Below are 18,552 nucleotides of genomic sequence, written 5' to 3'. Positions count from 1 at the left end.
GCCTTTTGGTTTTAAGACACTGAATGGCCATCACCTTGGAGACTGGTCACTGGTCACTGACTCAGAGACTCCCATTGTGCTGATAAGTGATTTCACCTAGACATACAAGTTTCCTGTCTGATTCCATCTGCCCAGGGAATTCTCTGTCTAGATGGGTCCCCATTCTAAGCCTCTGACAGACTTATTTTGTGAGGACCCTTTCTTCTCATTCAACTGTGTCCAAACATCACTCCATAAAGATTATTGTGGTTTATGTGATGTTATCTTTTTCCTTGATCAGTCCCCAACTTCCTCAAACCCCTTACAATTATAAAATAGTATTCTACACTACAGCACATTTCATTCATTAATCAGCTGATAACCATTGGATTTGTTTTCACTTTTGCCTATTATTCATAACTCTGCTATCATACAAATCTATGCAAGCATATGTTTTAATTTCTTTTGGAAAAATCCAAAGAGCATGCCTGAGTCATATAAAAATATATGTTTAGCTTTTAAGGAAATGATGAAATTGTTGACCAAAGTGACTGCAGCACTTTGTGTTTCATTAAGAATGCATGAGTTTTTTAAGCGTTCCACATTATATCCGACAAATGCCAATGCCAGTTGTTTCTGTTTTTGTTTTAACTTTAGCAATTCTTGTGGGTGGATAGAGGAATCTCATTGTGATTTCAATCTGCATTTCCATGATGACTAGTGATGTTGAGTAGCTATCTGTTCACTAGTTTGTCATTCAGATACATTCTTTTGTAAAGTATCTGTTCAAGTACTTTGTCTTTTAAAAAATGGATTCTCAATGAGCATTGAGTTGTATGGGTAATTTTTAAAAAATTCTGATGCAAACCATTTGTCAAATATGTATTTTACATTTTTTTTTCTAAATCTCTGGCATGTCTTTTCTTAACTTTGTCTTTTGAAGAGCATAAAAGTCCATCTTATCAAATGTTACTGTGATTTGTGCTTTTCTTATGTCTTATTTAAGAAGTTTGTACTTAAGCCCATAACACTAAGATTTTCAGCCATGTTTTCTTTTACAAATTTAATTTAATTTCAATTACAATTTCAATTGTAATTCAACCTTACAATTTCAATTTAATTTATATATAGTTGAATTAAGCGTCTAGGTTCATTCTTTTCAAATAGATATCCAATTGTTCTGGGTCTTTTTGTTAAAAGACTATCATCTTCTCCCTATTGAATTATGTTGGTACATTTGTCAAAATCAATGGACCACTGAAGTTATGTCTATAATTTATAATCTTTAAATGCCCTTTTTTTACTTGATCTTAGCAATCCATTCTACACACTACTGTTCTACTGATAGAAATAAAACATAAATACGCGTGTCCCAAAAGTCACCCATAAAGTTGTCATCCATAGGTAAATGGGAAATTGTAGCTAAATGTACCTTAAGTTAGAAAATATTAATTACAAAATTTCACAAAAATATAAAATATTCTTTATGTGTTGCCAACCTCTTTGTAAAAAAATTATTTGTGTTATTATACTACTCTCGTACTAAAAATCTTCCCCAGTTCCCCATGGAATAAACACAAGGCACGTTCACAATGTCCATAATACCTTTAACACTTTTGGCTAGTGGAAGAGGACCTGTCAAAAAGAATAGCATGCAGTGTGCAAGTACACAGAGGTATAAAAATGTGTGGTATTTTATTGAAATTTACAAGTACTTTTGTATTTTTATAATATATACCATGAGGCCTGATGTATATTCATCTAGTGAATACAATTCTCTTTATCGTTTTTTAAAATTTTATTTATTATTAAATCATAGCCGTGTACATTAATGCGATCATGGAGCACCATACACTGGTTTTATAGACCGTGTGACACATTTTCATCACACTGGTTAACATAGCCTTCCTGGCATTTTCTTAGTTATTGTGTTAAGACATTTATATTCTAAATTTAGTAAGTTTCACATGTACCCTTATAAGATGCACCACAGGTGTAATCCCACGAATCACCCTCCCTCCGCCCAACCTCCCCCTCCCCTCCCCTCCTTCTCCCCCTTCCGCACATTCTTAGCTTATAATAACTGGGTTATAGCTTTCATATGAAAGGCATAAATTAGTTTCATAGTAGGGCTGAGTACTTTGGATACTTTTTCTTCCGTTCTTGAGATACTTTACTAAGAAGAATATGTTCTGGCTCCATCCATGTAAACATGAAAGAAGTAAAGTCTCCATCTTTCTTTAGGCTGCATAATATTCCATGGTGTACATATACCACAATTTATTAATGTAATTATTTTGCTTTCTTTTTCCAGCATCTTCTATCTATTCATCTTTGCGTCTTAATTTCACGGTCTAGTTCAGTGCAACTAAAAATATCAGTCTCTGAGAGGCATCATTGGCACCTTGTGTCCAAGGACAAAATTACAACAAATATAGTTAAATGGGCAACCCCTCTTTCTACTGAGCTGAGCAGAAGAGGTGGGTTTTATAGACAGAAAAGGGCTCAAGAAAAGAGAAACAGAAAACGAAAAGTGCATTGGTCATTTCCAAGTTGTTGTTGTTATTATTATTATTTGCAAATGTCAAACAGAGAGGACTTCCTTATCATTCTGGCTAAAACTGGCCTGTTTGGGAATTTGGATAATCTCTCTCTTACCCACCCACCCTGAACCCCATTGATTTTTTGGAAGGTAAAATAATTTAAGTTCTGCTTAGCGACATGAAATTTTAGCATGAATGGCTCTATTTTGGTTCAGATTGTTGGGCTAAGTGTAGGAGCTCAGTCCAAACCAATGGGCTCCTATAAAGTCTATTCCACACAACTTGTTAGCAGGGCAAAAACGCAAGACTCGCTGAGTCATTATCTCCAAGAGTGAGGTCAAGAAAATGTGTTTTAACACAAGCATTTCTATTTATTTTTGTGTGTGCTTATTGTTTTGTATGATCTATATAGTGTTACTTTAGCAATTCTATAATGTCTAAGATTTCTTATACGTAGTCAGGTATGTTTAAATCATTTAAAATTTTTAAAGTGTTGACTAAAAGAAAGAATGTTCAGAGAAATTTGAAATTCTTATAAGTAGCTACTTATCTGTCATCTCTCAGTACTAATTTTGCTAAATTAACAAGTATGGTTTTCACTCAATTACCAGATGCTTGACTGACAGCTTCCTGGAATTTGAAAACTATATCATGTGAATTCTCAGGATGGCATAGGGGAAGAAGAGAGAAAATGCTAAGGGATTTGTTATAAAAATGATTATTCAACCCTAATACATCCTTTTATATTTTTTCAAATCTTGACAAGAATCATACAATTTTTTTCTCTTTTGTTATTAACTAATACATTTTCTAACATCAAATATTTCCTAGATGAAATCTTGATTAAAATGTATTTTCATTTTTTCCATTATTCTGTTGAATTTCATTAATTTATATAAAGTTTGTAATTAGGTAATTTATTTATGTGATTCAGTATTGAGAAACCTCATTCTATCTTTGTTCCTCCACCTCTTTTCACCACTTTTCTTAGTTTATCATTTATTCTTTTGGTTTTTATGGAAATAAAAGCAAACATGTTTATATATATCAGCTTCCTACTTTATACAAGGTGGCATAATATATCCATGGTTATGTACTTTGATGTTTTTCTTTCTGTTAAAAGAAATATCCTCAATATCTTTAGTTAATTACTTTTTTAAAAAATTGTGTATTTCTTTATTGAATGAAATATAGATTCTTTAGCCAGTATTTATGGATACTTGAATTATTTCCAAAGATTTGTTATTCTGAAACACACCACACTCCCACAATTTTGTATATAAACATGTGCATTAAAAATATACCATTTGTTTAGATTCCAGGAGGTAGGATTGCTAGCTCAAAGGATAAATGTGTCTTTAATTTTGGTACTTATTGCTAGAACTCCTTGTTCTTCAAAGGTGCTGCCCCACTGCATGTGTGCTAGTCTCACAGATACAATAGTTTTCAAATTTTTGGATAGTTTGTCCACTGAGTGATAGAAATGCTATTTCAGAATAAATATGTTCCACTTCATATAAGTAAAATTTGGTGTATTTTTACACATTTGTCCAATAAACTGTCTGTTTATAGTCTTTGACCATTTTCCAATGGGTTGTCATTGTTTACTATAGATTTCTGAAGATATTTTAGATAAGAGAGAGACAGTCCCAAGTCTATCTTGAACAACTAGATGAAGAAAATATGGGAAAGGTGGCTGTCTGTGGAGAAGGGAGGTAGGAATTAAGACTTTGATTTTTGACATGTTAAATTTGAGATATCTGTGAAGACATTCAAACTACATGCAAATTAGGCTGTTGGATGTTCCAAATTGGAACTCGAAAGGGAGAAGTAGGGTGTTATATAAATTTTGTAGTCATTTGCATAGAGATGATAATGAAAGTTCTGGGAATGGATGAGATCATCTAAGAAGAAAACGTAAAAATGATCAGGACAATTTTTGAAGACACTCAAATATTTAGAGTAGTCCAAGAAGTACTCATTAGGATGTTGGAGAAACTTAGCACTCCAGGTACTGGACTAACTATATAGGGCCTAACCAGCTGAATCCTCTAGGCCAGTGGTCCTCAAACCTCTTGACACCAAGGAGGAGTTTCACAAGAGACAGTTTTTCTATGAACCAGGGGCAAAGGGGAAGATGGTTTCAGAGTGATTCAAGTATCTCCACCTCAGATCACCAAGTATAGATTCTCATAAGGAGCATGAAATCTACTCACCTCACAAGTCCAGTTAATAGTAGGGTTCATGCTTCTGTGAGAATCTGGTGCCCAGGCTGGCTGACCTGACAAGAGGCAGAGCTTAGGCAGATAGCCCCCAAATGGGGAATGCTACAAATACAGATGAAGCTTTGCTCTCTTGCCCATCTCCTTACCTTCTGCTATGTGGCCCTGGTTCCTAACAAGGTATAGATTGGTATCCATCTGTGGCCTGAAGGTTGGGGACTGCAGCCCTGCCACTTGCCTCTGAGAGAAGGAAAACACATTAGGGAATCTTCCAGGGTGATTTATATCAGTGGGATCTGATGGCAAATCCCACAGCCTGTTTAATGGGAGTATGATAAAGACAAGAACTTGCTAATTCTCCATAAAGTCTGTGTGCCATTGAGGAGATGCATGACCACATGCACATCTATTTGGCAGCTGGGTGTGGTTTGGGACATAGCCATCATGGGAAAGATAAAATGTTCCAGAGACAGAAACTAGATTCAAAAACTAAACTTGCACCAGCCTCATCTTAATTCTCCATTATTTATGTATATTTACATATAAATATGTTTTTTCTTCATTATTTTGAAGAATGTGACTCATTTAATAGAGTGATACAATGTAGTTAACTTTATAAATACTCAGGAAATAAACTTATATCAGCATAAAAATATGTCAAAGTTTTAAGAGTTTTTTCCCTTTGTTAAAATTGAATGTTATTTTTATTTTCTTTTTGATTACCTGTGTTTTTGTTTTTCTAGTCATGAACATAAATTTATGTATGTAAAACGTATATAAAGATAAGGTTTTTTATCTGACTGACAAAGAGAACCAGTAGTAATATTTTTTCCCTGTGAATTTATTTTCAACATTAAAAATCAGAAACAGTTTTAAAATGGATAAATTAGATCAAACTACTATCTATTTTGTTGGCCTAATTTTTATCTCATTATTGTAAAGTTTGCGATTGGAGGATCTAAAACATATGTGCTATTGAGATTAAATTCTCATTTGTAATTGATTCAATAGAAAGAGCCTGTGATTTTAATTTATTTTTCATTATGGGCCATGATATTTGGGTCCCTTTTTCATTTAAATGCAAAAATATTCACAGAGTATTAGCTCAATGTAGTGCAGTTTTAATTAATTCAATTGCATCGGCTACCTCTTGACCAAATCATCTTACCCTAATGGGATGTGCTCTTATGGAACGATAAACAATGATTCAAAACAAGGCAATCGTAAAGTGATTTGCTGGGGGAAAAGCAAGGAATATGCTGGGGCTTTGGAAGTGGGAAAAGCCTTTCCTAGTGGTTGTATAAAGAGGCAAAGATCGGTGTGTGCTACCTTGGGGCTGGCTGGTAGCTCTTTTTTTCTTAAAATCTAACTTTTGAAAGGCTCCAATTGCTTCCCTTCGGTACATCTCATGAATCCCCTTTTTATCCCCTTAATTTATCTCCATCTCATTATGCTCTTGTCAAGTGTGACCTTGACACTTCTGCACTTAATTTGCCTTGCAGCATGTGCCTACTGTTAATAATTCCTTTCCATTTGTGTTATTTATGAAAACATTTAAAGGCATAACTGCACAAGCAATTTGCCTTCATTTTGTAGGTTTGTCCTTTCCAACTCAAGAATAAAGAGCTTGTTTATTCCACCTTTGTCTATAATTTGTACCACAATGTGGTGATTCACCAGATACAATGCCAATAAGTCTTGCTGAATCATTCTCTGATGCATTTAATAAAATGTATTGGTTGAGTAACTAGTGATGTGAATAGGATACGTCCAGGCTAATGTTACCCCATAAAATGATTATGATATTAAAATAAGTGTGTTTACCACAAGATGCCTTATAGTTGTTGATGAGGTAACAGTATATAAATACTTTAATATATAGATAATCACAGAGCAAGGAAAGAAATGCACTGATGGAGGATTGCTCTATACTCTGTCATCCTATAATCACCAATATACTGTGTTCCCAACCTAGCTTTTCAATATACCAAGCACATATCTTCTTTAGCTATGAAACTGGGCCACACTGGATTGTAACTTAAAATTGAATCAGAAGAGGTAAATTACAAGATTAAAAGGGTATACAAAAATAATTTCTTCAACTTTCTTTATGCCAATAAGATGTCCTTAAATAATGAAAATATATATTATATCAACAGGTACCCATTTTATTTCTTATTAAAACTCAGTTGCTAACATTGTATAAGCATCCCCTAGACCATCCTTTGAGAGATTTTGGGTATCTCCTACCAGAAAGCTTTTTATATACCTAAGACTGAGAAACAGGTATGTTCTAGGATTGTATGCAACATCCTGAATGGAAGTTTCATATTTGATGGGATGTTCATTTGTCTCCAAACTAGGTAAATGCTATTGCTAGAGCACCATCTCCAGCCCAGCCCCAGAAAGTGTATATCATTGTGCAACAGAAATTGAGTAGGGGACATTCCTACCTAACTAAAGCATCAGTGTGATCTTAATAATCTCATTTGGCAAGCCATGGCCATTCGATGACATTCAGAGATTCTCAGGGTTCCATGGTTATTGCAAATCCCTCTCATCTTCCATTTCTCCACTGTAAACTTCTCAGTAACTGTATCAGGAAATATAATGGAATTCTCTGGTCTTTTGTCGATTTCTAGCCTTGTATCCATCACAGATTCTACTTACTTTTACACAGTAATGGTTCCCAAGACCTTGATTTTAAACCATCTGAACAGAAATTCCTAAATGGTATAATTTACTGTAATATTACCAAGGCACCTTTTTCCTAAATGGCCATTTGTTTTGTAGGTGATTAGTCCTGGTGAAGATAAATTGACCTACATCGTATGGAATGTTAGTTGCCAATAAAGGTGCCTGATATTAACCAGGGTTCCAAAAACCATGGAACCCTGAGAATCTCTGAATGTCATTGGCACCTGATATTGCATTTGGACCACCCTGTTTTGGATCAGCTAATGCAGAGTCAAACACATAATTCTTGCCAAATAATTTAATTTGCTTTTTCAAAGAAATTCAATAATTCACATTAGATAGATAGATAGATAGATAGATAGATAGATAGATAGATAGATAGACACCAGAGAGCTAAATCAAAGGATAGAGAGTTTGTTCCACATATGATGTTGGTGTAACATCATGATCATGTAATCACACCTACAATAAACTATGAAGACTCAAGACTGTAACAGGCAAAATCTTCCATGCAGCAGTAACTAAGCAAGATCCAGAGTTATTCAGAGGCAGCCCCTTGGTGGAGAGAGAAAGTAGAGAGAGCTGTTCTACTGACTGAAGGCTGGCAATAACACTGCTTTGTCAGGTCACTGGGCTGTGTCCCACCACTAAAACATTAGACAACAGTGAGTACTGATGGACATATGTTAGACCTGGGGATTTAAACCTTCTGAGGACAAGGATTTTGCCTAGTTCACCTTTTGATACACTGTTCCTAAATCACCATCTGTTCCAGTGTAGGTGCCCAATGATATTATTGTTTGATGGTAAAGGAACATGTGTGAAGCATTCTTCTAGAGCAAAGCAATCCCAGTAGACTGAAATACCCTATGTATGTTTATAATTCCTAAAATTCCAAGACAAACCAAAAACTATGTCCATTTAAAACTGTCTTCTTACAGCTCTACCTTACTGTCATGGAAATGAACATCTTCATCAAAGAGTTGCAATTACACTCTGTTACCAACCTTTCCTTTGCTTCTGTAATGGTATCCCTCTCTATTCATTGAAGACTTGTCCTTCTCTACTAATGCAGGCACATAAAACACAAACAATGTTTTTGCTTTGTATTTTATTTGGAAGACCTGTCATATCTAAATATACCACTAGACACCCACTGGACACCCACAGATCAATGGCTAGGGGGAATGTTTCACCTAATTATCAGAACATGTGAATAACTAAGAACTCTTCAGTTAATTTTACAGACTACCTGATGTGATGTTAAATTTGATAATAAATAATGCTCACCATAATAATTCCAGAAAGTTTTCCCAGTATTATTATGCCTTTAACTGATCATTTAGTTTTCATGTATTACTAATTTATGTTCAGATTTATATTTAAAAAGGAACTACAACTACTTGTCAATGCTATAGCTTGCATATGTTTTATTATTAATTCTTTATTTTATTTTATTTTTTATTATTATTATTTTTTATTTTTTTGCAGTTTTTGGCTGGGGCTGGGCTTGAACCCTCCACGTCCAGCATATGGGGCCAGTGCCCTACCCCTTTGAGCCAGAGGTGCCGCCTTATTTTATTTTATTTTATTTTATTTTATTTTATTTTATGAGACAGAGTCTCACTCTGTCACCTGGGTAAAGTGCTGTGGTGTCATAGCCCACAATAGCCTCAAACTCTTGGGTTCAAGAAATCGTCATGCCTGAGCCTCCAAAGTAGCTGGGCCTATAGGGGCCGGCTACAATGTCTGGCTAATTTTTCTATTTTTGGTAGAGAAAGGGTCTTGCTCTTGCTTAGGCTGGTCTTGAACTATTGAGCTCAAGCATTCCACCTGTCTGAGCCTCCCAGAGTGCTAGGATTATGGGCGTGAGTCACTATACCCAGCTTATTTTTAATTCTTACATTAAAGAATAAGTGTAATCTCCCATAAAGTATAAATTCTACATGGCATACACATTACTATTTCATGCATAATATATCTCAGTTTCTGTAAAATTATAAAAGTAACTTTTTAATAGATCTCCATATTACTAGTAACCTTTTATACTCGAAAATAAGGAAGCAGTGGGCTTAAAAAGATTTTTACCTAAGGCTAGCTAGCAGAATTTAATGTGTAAAATCCAATTTTACTTTTTATCATTTATGACAAGTGAACTTTAGCAAGGCAAAACAATTGTTAACAAGTGGAAACACTGCTTATACAGCATTAGAAGAAAAAATATACTTTTTTTTTACCCTTAAATATGTAAAGTGTCACTATTATGAAACTTGACAGATTTGAGGCAAGCAGACTTAAAGGGGTACATTTTAATGTTTGCTAAACATAAAAAGGAGTTTTTGGAAAGCACTGCATGCTTTAAAAATAAAGGACATTCATATGCAAGATACCAAGTAGCTTACCAAAATATTCTGACTTATTTCTCTTTAGATACAAATGATTAATTTTCTAAGCTTGAATGATGTGAAATCAATAATCCAGTATCTCATTACACATTTATTTGCTTAATGAGATGTAACATAAATTTTCACCACTCTCTTCCTGCCTCTAAAAAAAGGCCTAGTGTCTTTAATATAATATTTCAAAACTAATTAGTCTTCTTTTTGACAAGACACATGTGCATTTATTCTGAATAAAAGCTGTCAAATGAGATTTTTTAATGAATTATTTAGAATTCTTCTTGAACTTTTTATATCTTGGTAACCTTGATCACATGAAAGAGTAAATTTTTAGCCATTGTTAAAGGCAAGACAGGGCCGCTGTTGTTTTTTTTTTTTTTTTACTGCTTTTAGCATTAATCCGTTTATGTTCTCAGTTGTACAACCTTATAGTCTAAACTGAATTTCAGTATTTAATAATTAAAACCAGCCATTAGTTATTTTAATTTATATGTGTAGTAGACTTATAATCAACATAATATAGTATTTTTGGTCATTTCTGAGTTCCTAAAAATTCTCATCATTAAATACATTGGATTCTGCTATGAGAAAATCATGTTAATGCATCTGAAAAAATGTTTTAGTGGAGTTAGATAGATGTAGTCTCTTAAATCAGTTATTATTAAAAATTGCTTGTAAAAGATCCTTTAAAACTAGCAGAAATTTATAGTACTTAGAACATGGTTGTTAAAAAGACATAGTGTCCCATCTCTCTTTGAGTTAAGATCAAACATATGCTTTGAGCTGAAACAGTTTAGCAATTAAGATAGTACTTATACCACCTTCTGAAAAAGGAATATACATATATAGTAGAACCTTCATAGTTGACCACCTCCTTGCATTGACCAAGGCCTTAAGTTGGTCAAATTTCCATAGACTGGACATGCACCACATGTACATATAAGTACATACTCCCTTATGTACTTATAGACATACTCCCTTATGTTGACCATTTCTGTATGTTGACATATTTGTTACTATCCCTTGGGTGGTCAACTTACAGAGGTTCCACATAGAAATGGGAAGAGTGATTCATTCATCTGAATTAAGGCAGTCAATGTCAGTTTGGTTTGGGTAAGTGGAATTCAGTAAACCATTTTCATGCTCAGATTTCTGTCTACAGTAAACAAAAAGAAGAGGCCAATGGATTTTGCATTATTTAAAATTTACTGTTACAGTTGGAATAAGGAATATGCTTCTATCCTCATTGCTAAAACTAGATATTGAGCTTCCATGACTGACTTACCTATGGAATTGCAGATACACAAATTGTGGCAAAGAAAAGAAAGATCTGCAGAGCCTGTCACATACAGACCCCCACACTGCTATTTTTCTTTCCTTCTCTTTTTTGATGTACTCTGTCATTTGTGAATTCTTAATTCAAATCTTCCTATATTGACTTTAATTAATATGGGTTAACCTCCAGCACTGTATGCAACGCTTCTTAAAGCACATTTCATAGATGCCATCTTCTGTCACTTCTCCATCAAAACTAAAATTTCCTGGTAATTAAATAGTGTTATGATTCTTTTACTTTTGTTTTTCAGTCACTAATGTTTCTACTACCTATTGAAATATCTGTTACCTTTTACTTTTATAATAACTTCATATTTAAAGCAAAGTTATAAGGAACAGATTTAACAATTGTTTGTGTTTTGTCTTGTCATATCAATCAATTTCTGGGTACAGGTATCAATATTATAAATATATACGTATATTCACCCTCAAATGATTCAGAAAATTTTTTATTCTTTAAAATATACTATATATTTATATTTACAAATATCGATACATTCAATAAACCATTAACTAGACGAATAAAGAAGAAACAATAAATGACACCAACTATCATCCGGAGTAAAAGAGGGATATCACTATAGACTCAGCAGAACTTTAATGGGAAATCAGAGAATAATAGGAACAACTTAAATATATAGATAAAATAATTTATCTATAAATTATAGAGAGAAGGAAGGAGGGTTGTGGGGGAAAGGAAGAGCAGAGAGAGGGAAGGAGGGAAGGGGGTGGGTTCTCAATGTGTGACACATCTTGTACCTTCAAGGAATCACTAACAATAAAATATATATATGTATATATTATATATATGAAATGGACCAATTCCTTGGAAGTCCAAAATATGAAAATACAAACTGAATAGTTACATAATAATTAAAGGGATTTAAGTTATAGCTTAAACCTTATGAAATTGATTTTTAGGCCTAAATGGTTGCATATAACATTTAAAAGAAATGACACCCAGGCTACACAATCTCTTCCAAATAACAGAATAGAAGTGAGTACACTAATTTTATGAGGCCATAATTACCCATATAATAAAATTCTACAAAGAAAGCAAAAGAGAACTATAGCCAAATATTCCATGTGAATCTAGATGGAAATAAATTTAAACATAATACTAGTACATCTAATCCAAGAACATGTAAAGGGAATAATGTATCATCCTCTAGTGCAATTTATCATGAAAATGCAAGATTATTTCAGGGTTTAAAAATTACTAATTTGATAAACTATAGATATTTACAGACTAAAGATTAAAACATGATCATATCAATTAATGTGAAAAAAAGTTCTGATAAAATCCAATGTCTATTCACCAAAATAAAAGAGAGAAAACAAAAAGGAACTCAGTAAACTAGAAATAAGGAAGGATTTCCTTAACCTGATAAAAGGCATCTAAAATAATCTGATACCTAACATCATACCTAGTAATGAAGACTAAATGTGTTCCTCCTAAGACTGATAGTATGGACAGAAATCTAAACATATTCCTAAGATTGATAGTGTAGACAGAAATCTAAAATGTCTTCCAAGATTCTTGACTCGTGGTTCATACCCGGAGTGTGGGTGAGACCAGGCAATATGATAGTATATCACTCCCATGAATATATTACTATTTAATTAACTTTGAGTTTATCAAGAAGGAGAACATCCTAGGATGGCCAGACCTAATAAGGACACCTTTGCTCTCCTCCCAGTCTTGAAGAAGCAAACTGGCATGTGTTATGACCACACCTATGGAGAAGGTCATGTGGCAAGGAGTGGAGGAGAGCCTCTAGGAGCTGAGAGCTATCACAAGCCAAATGCTAGCAAGAAATGGGGACTTCAGTCAGGCAATGTCGATCACAGAATTCTGCCAACAACCATGTGAGTTGTAACTCAACAAGAAAATAGGAGGCATTTCTCAAATCAGTGAGGCAATTTCCTTCTTTATTTTGGTAGTAGTTACCTATATGTATGTAAATATACATTAAAGCTCATACAATTTTACATGATAAAGGTACAATGTCAAGATAATGAAATTCTTTATGGCACCTTCTCAATTGCTATATTTATTTTCTGGTTTGTAACATTATTATCAATTGACATGTAATAATTTTACATATTTATGGAGTATACATGATATTTTGATACATTGTGCAAAGATCCTATTTGGAAAGTAACTGGTCAATTCTGCCCTTCTGTTTCTACCTATTCAATGCTATCTCACTTAAATAAGATATCAGCACTTAATCCCTTCAACCAGGTGAAATGCTTAAAAGAGGTTTCTTGTATATAAGAAAAGAGTATGTCCACGCTAATGCCTACTATCACACTTCACTTCTTTCTTCTAAAAAAAAAAATCAATTTTGAAATCTTTCAAAGAAACACTAATTCAAATTACTTCAATAGGAACTAAAAAAATCATACACATATCATAGGAAACAGAAATGCATTTGGCAGCCTCCTCTTTTTGTCATATGATAACTAAGACTATAAAATGTGACATGTAAAATTAATTTAAAATGTATATTAAAATGTAAATATTCACCTCATATTTATTAAAATGTAAATATTCACCTCATCTATTATTTTTTCATAATATGATATCATATTTGAGGGCATCTTTCCTGACAGATAAGATCAATAAAATACCATAAAAACCTAAGTGTTAAAACTAATAAAGATTTGACACCAACACTCAACAAATGGGCATAAATAAGCAATGTTTTTATTGTACAAAATAAAATCAACATATTCCGGTTGTACTCTAATTTCAGCAATTTTCTACTATACAAGAAACTTAAAGGAAAGTTAATATTTCAGCAATTTTCTACTATACAAGAAACTTAAAAGAAAGTTAATATAGAAAACAAATTGACCTAAATTTTAATAAGATATCTTTCATTGTATACCATCTCAAAGCTTGGCATAGTTTTGTTTTGTAGAAGACACAATCTTCTCTGAAATAAAAAGCATGGAAATTTGGCTTGAAATACACACATACACACATACACAATCATATGTAGGTATGTAAAAAATAAAAAGTAAAGAGGAGCTTAGGATATGATTTAATAATTGTGTCCCTTGGTGTTTACCTAGAAGAGTTAAAAACTCATGTCCATGCAAATACTCGCATATGGATGTTTTAATCAATTTTATTCGTAATCACTGGAAACAACCAAAACTGCTCTTCCATAGGTGAATGGATAAATAAACCATGGTACATCCACATAATGAAGGTCATAGGAAGAAATGAGCCATCAAACCACGAATAAGTAAGAAGAAAATGTAAATGCATATTATGAAATGAAAGAAGTCATTCTGAAAAGAATGTATGATTCAACTACATGACACTCTAGGAAAGGCAAAATTACACAGACAGTGAAAAGACCAGAGGTAGCCAAGGGTTGGGTAAAGGGAGAGATGAATAAAAATAAATAAATTAGTGGAGTATAGTGAATTTTGAGGGCACTGAAAATAAAATAATACGAGGCCAGACAGTAAGTTCACTAGTTCTTCCCAGAAAAAGTGCTATAGATCTCATTGCTGATTATCTCCAGGGTCGCTTTCCAAGTACTCCCCTTGGCCATCTAGTGACTTAGTGATATTCAGCAATGAGGTGTGTTGTACCTTTTCTAGATTGTCCAATCTTGTACAATGTTACCCAAGTGTCATTATACATTTGTCCAAATGTGTAGAATATGCAACATCAAGAGTGAATCCTAATGGGAATTAAGGACTTTGATGAAGATAATGTGTCAACGTTAGTTCACTGATCATAACGAATGCACCACCCTAGTGGGGAATGTTGACAATGGCGGAGGCTATTCTTGTGTGGAGGTAGGGAGTGTATGTGCTGCCTTTGTACCATCCCCTCCATTTTGCTGTGAACCTAAAACTTCCCCCAAAATTATCTTTAAAAATAAGAGAGAAATAAGACACAAATCCAAGATACATTCTTTTTTAAAACATTTTTAGTTTACGTCAAACTCTTGTCTATTATTGAAAAATTAGGAAATATAGAAAAAAGAAAATACATTCAAAAACACTGTCTCCTACCTTTTATGATTATGGATTATGAAATCCAGTTGTATTTTTTGATTAAATAAGTGCTCTTTGTATGCTTTCTCCAATTCATTTAATTTTCTAAAGACCTTTAGACAAAGTTATTAATAATGATAATAATAACCATTGCCTGTCTTGCTTATGCAATTTCCTATTTTCTCTTTTCATTCACAGTTACTTTGTTATATAAATGGTGGAGCCCATGGCCAAAAGAATTATGTGATGGTGTTCTTTCAGGAGTAATAAATTTTGATGGTCAGTTTGGCAGAAAGCAAACTCCTCATTTCCATATCATGATTCAGAGTACCAAGAGGTTCTTTTCAGATTATGTATACTTTTAAGGTATATAGAATTTCCAAAAATGTAGAGCCTGATTGCTCTACAAATATGGTCAGCATACGTCAAATATTTACTTAATTCATTAGTAGAGAACCAGCAACTTGGTAAGGCAGGTCTGAAGTGATTTGGAGAAAGCACAAGTATTTATGGCAGGAAAAGAGGATGCTATAATTTAGAAATAAAGCTGGTTTATGTCCTATAAGCCATTAAAACTATAATTTTGCTGATATTATTTGAATCTCTACCAAATAATTCATTTGTGAAGCTGTGAAAGAAGAAATATTTCATTGCTATTGGACAAGAGTTATTTGCATTACTCTTGGTTATCTACAAATTAACATCCTTCCTTCAGTCATAAAATATATTAATGGATAGTAAATGGGAACTCAAATGAAGGCACACGATCCTTTTGCATATTTCTGAGTTTTATATTTTCTAAATCATTTTATATTTATAAGTTAAAGGTTGAGGTGGTTCATGTGATTGTAGATGTACCTTCAAATGACACTGATAAAGAGTAATAGTAAAGGTAAAGGTAACAAACGTGAATCTGCTGTATAGAACCTGGGGTGGAGAGAGGGCACTTTCATTGATGTTCTTTAATCAGATGGATTCTGGAAAAGCCTCTGGCAACCAGATAGCTGGAACATTCAATCCTCACCACTTTTATTATCACTTATACCTCGTGCTTCGTTTGCTGTGCATGACCACATGGTTTATTCATACCACGTCGGGTGTTTGGCATCCAAGGTCTAGCATCTAACTTCTAGATTGCATTTAATCATTACTGTGTAAGTGTGACATTTAACTGGTGCTTCAATTCCTTCGATTGGTATAGCTGGCAGCAGTGCTTATTTTCTTAGCCTTTGGAGAACATTCTCTTAAAAGGGCCATTCCTCATAGGTCCACTATCTCTGATTCATTTCCTTCTTGCTTACTGGGGAAATACCAGCTCCATTTCTTGACAGAACAACAACAACAACAACAACAAAATGGAAGCAAAACAAACAAAAACCATTCTAAACTAAGACCTGTGAGGACACCGCATTGTTTAATCCCATAATATAAGTGTGTTTGTGGGTGCCTTTGGAGGATGGAGGTGTTGGTAATGACAGCAATGGCATTTTTAACTAACAAGTGAAAGAAGTTTAAGCTTCCCAACTTCACATTTTAAGAGTCTCTTCCAAAACTTTGCAAAGACTCTAGCAATTAGTTTATACGGATGCCCTAAGTTTCTACAAAATTGATGGAAGTCAAGAAGTTTAACCACCATGGGTGAAGCTATAATCTCTTCTCTCTCTGAACCTCTAGGTAGACTCTCCTCACTTGTGGGGGATGTGGAGGCTGTGGGGAATGGGTAGAGAAGCATTGAAGTATGGGAAGTAATTTAAAAATTCGGTTCATGGAGACTTTACATCTTTTGCATTAACCTGGATAGAGCTGGAACACATTCTTCTTAGTAAAGTATCACAAGAATGGAGAAGCAAGAATCCAATGCACTCAATTCTAATGTGAAGCCAGTAGATGAACTAATATATACCCACATAAGAGAAAAAAATCAATTCAAGATGGAGAGCCGGGAACGAGGGAGCGGGGAGGCAGAGGAGAGAGGGGATGAAGGGTTATAGTGTATGGCACACCTCTTGGGGTCAGGACTCTACTATAAGAGGAACTTTACATAACAAATCCAAACAGTGTAACCTAATTGTATCCTCAATGAATCTGAACCAATAAATGGAAAAATTAAAAAAACACACACAGAAAGAAATTTGGTTCACGGGAATTAAGTTTTCAGAATAGAGTCCTTTTGGAAGGTTACCTCCATATACATTACTAGCATGGTATGATAGACTAGTAAGTTGAAGAACTACAAAGCTTAACCTTTTCTAAATTACCAATAATAAAAAAATAATTTTTTACCAACCTTACTAAATAAGTGAATTACTTTTATTCTCTCTATAGAGAGAGACTGGAAAGACTCTAGCAATTATTTCAAATGGATGTCCTATGTTACCCCATAATATTATAGAAGATAATATTTATCAAGGAATCATTATATGAAAAAGATGATCAAAGAGTATATAATAACAACAGCAAAGAACAAACGTATTCTAGAGATGAGTTAGACATTGAATTATACATTTTCCCTGGATTTGGGATATTCTTCAGTTTCTAACAAATTTATAATTTCTTGGAATTTTTATTCTTGGTCTAAAAATGTTAATTTTCATACTTCAATTTGAATGCATAATTTTGTATTTTTTTTAAAGGAGGCCTTCAAGATTAATTTTTTGGACTTACAAAATCTGAATCAAGTCCTTAGTTGCCTGGATCTTCTAAGCCTCAGATCCTTAGTGTGGAGTGTGGTGGGTGTTTGGTATGAAGAAATTGCCTTTTGTTATTTTAGTCTCTTATAGAATGGAGGGAAAAAAAGTTAAACATTCACCTTTAAATATACTATCCTGTCCCACATTGTTTTATGTTGCCATTAATCTGTTTTTAATAAGATATGCAGCCTATTTTAAAATAATATAATATTCTAGGTACTAAAAATCACACTGAGTGTTTTTAGATTTGTTTTTACTTTCTATAGAAAAGAGAAAAAACATCTACCTGTATTGTGTATATAAGCTCAAAGGAACATGTATATATAATCTGTCACCATCTGTTCTGGAAAATAAACTTCCACAGACAACCAAGAACAAAACTATTTCAAATATGCCCAAGCTGTGAATTAAAACTGCATTAAATAAGTCTGCAGAATTTCATTCCTCATTTCTATTGCTCCCCAAATGCAAAATTTCTGCAGCAAATATATATTTTATCTCATGATGGGAACAAAAGAAATTAACAATATATAATGTATAGCTGGTGCTGCTAGCTAATTTTTAAAAGTTGCTAAAAACACAACTGCTAATGAGACACCACTCAAACTTCATTTTAAACTTGGTTTTAATTGTCAATGCTTTCTGCCAGAGTAACTAAAAA

General features: G+C 33.5%; 1 pseudogene across 1 annotated transcript in view; it reads right to left on the bottom strand.

The window, feature by feature from the left end:
• LOC128580895 (receptor of activated protein C kinase 1-like) overlaps positions 1 to 18,552 on the bottom strand; it is a 67,605-nt pseudogene that overhangs the window by 34,819 nt on the left and 14,234 nt on the right. The window contains exon 2 of the transcript XR_008378755.1: positions 4,894 to 5,060. The product of XR_008378755.1 is annotated as a receptor of activated protein C kinase 1-like (transcript). The remainder of the gene's footprint in view (positions 1 to 4,893; positions 5,061 to 18,552) is intronic.

Source organism: Nycticebus coucang, chromosome 3 (assembly GCF_027406575.1).
Source record: "Nycticebus coucang isolate mNycCou1 chromosome 3, mNycCou1.pri, whole genome shotgun sequence".
Classification (NCBI taxonomy): domain Eukaryota; kingdom Metazoa; phylum Chordata; class Mammalia; order Primates; family Lorisidae; genus Nycticebus; species Nycticebus coucang.
This window is presented reverse-complemented; position numbering and strand designations above follow the sequence as displayed.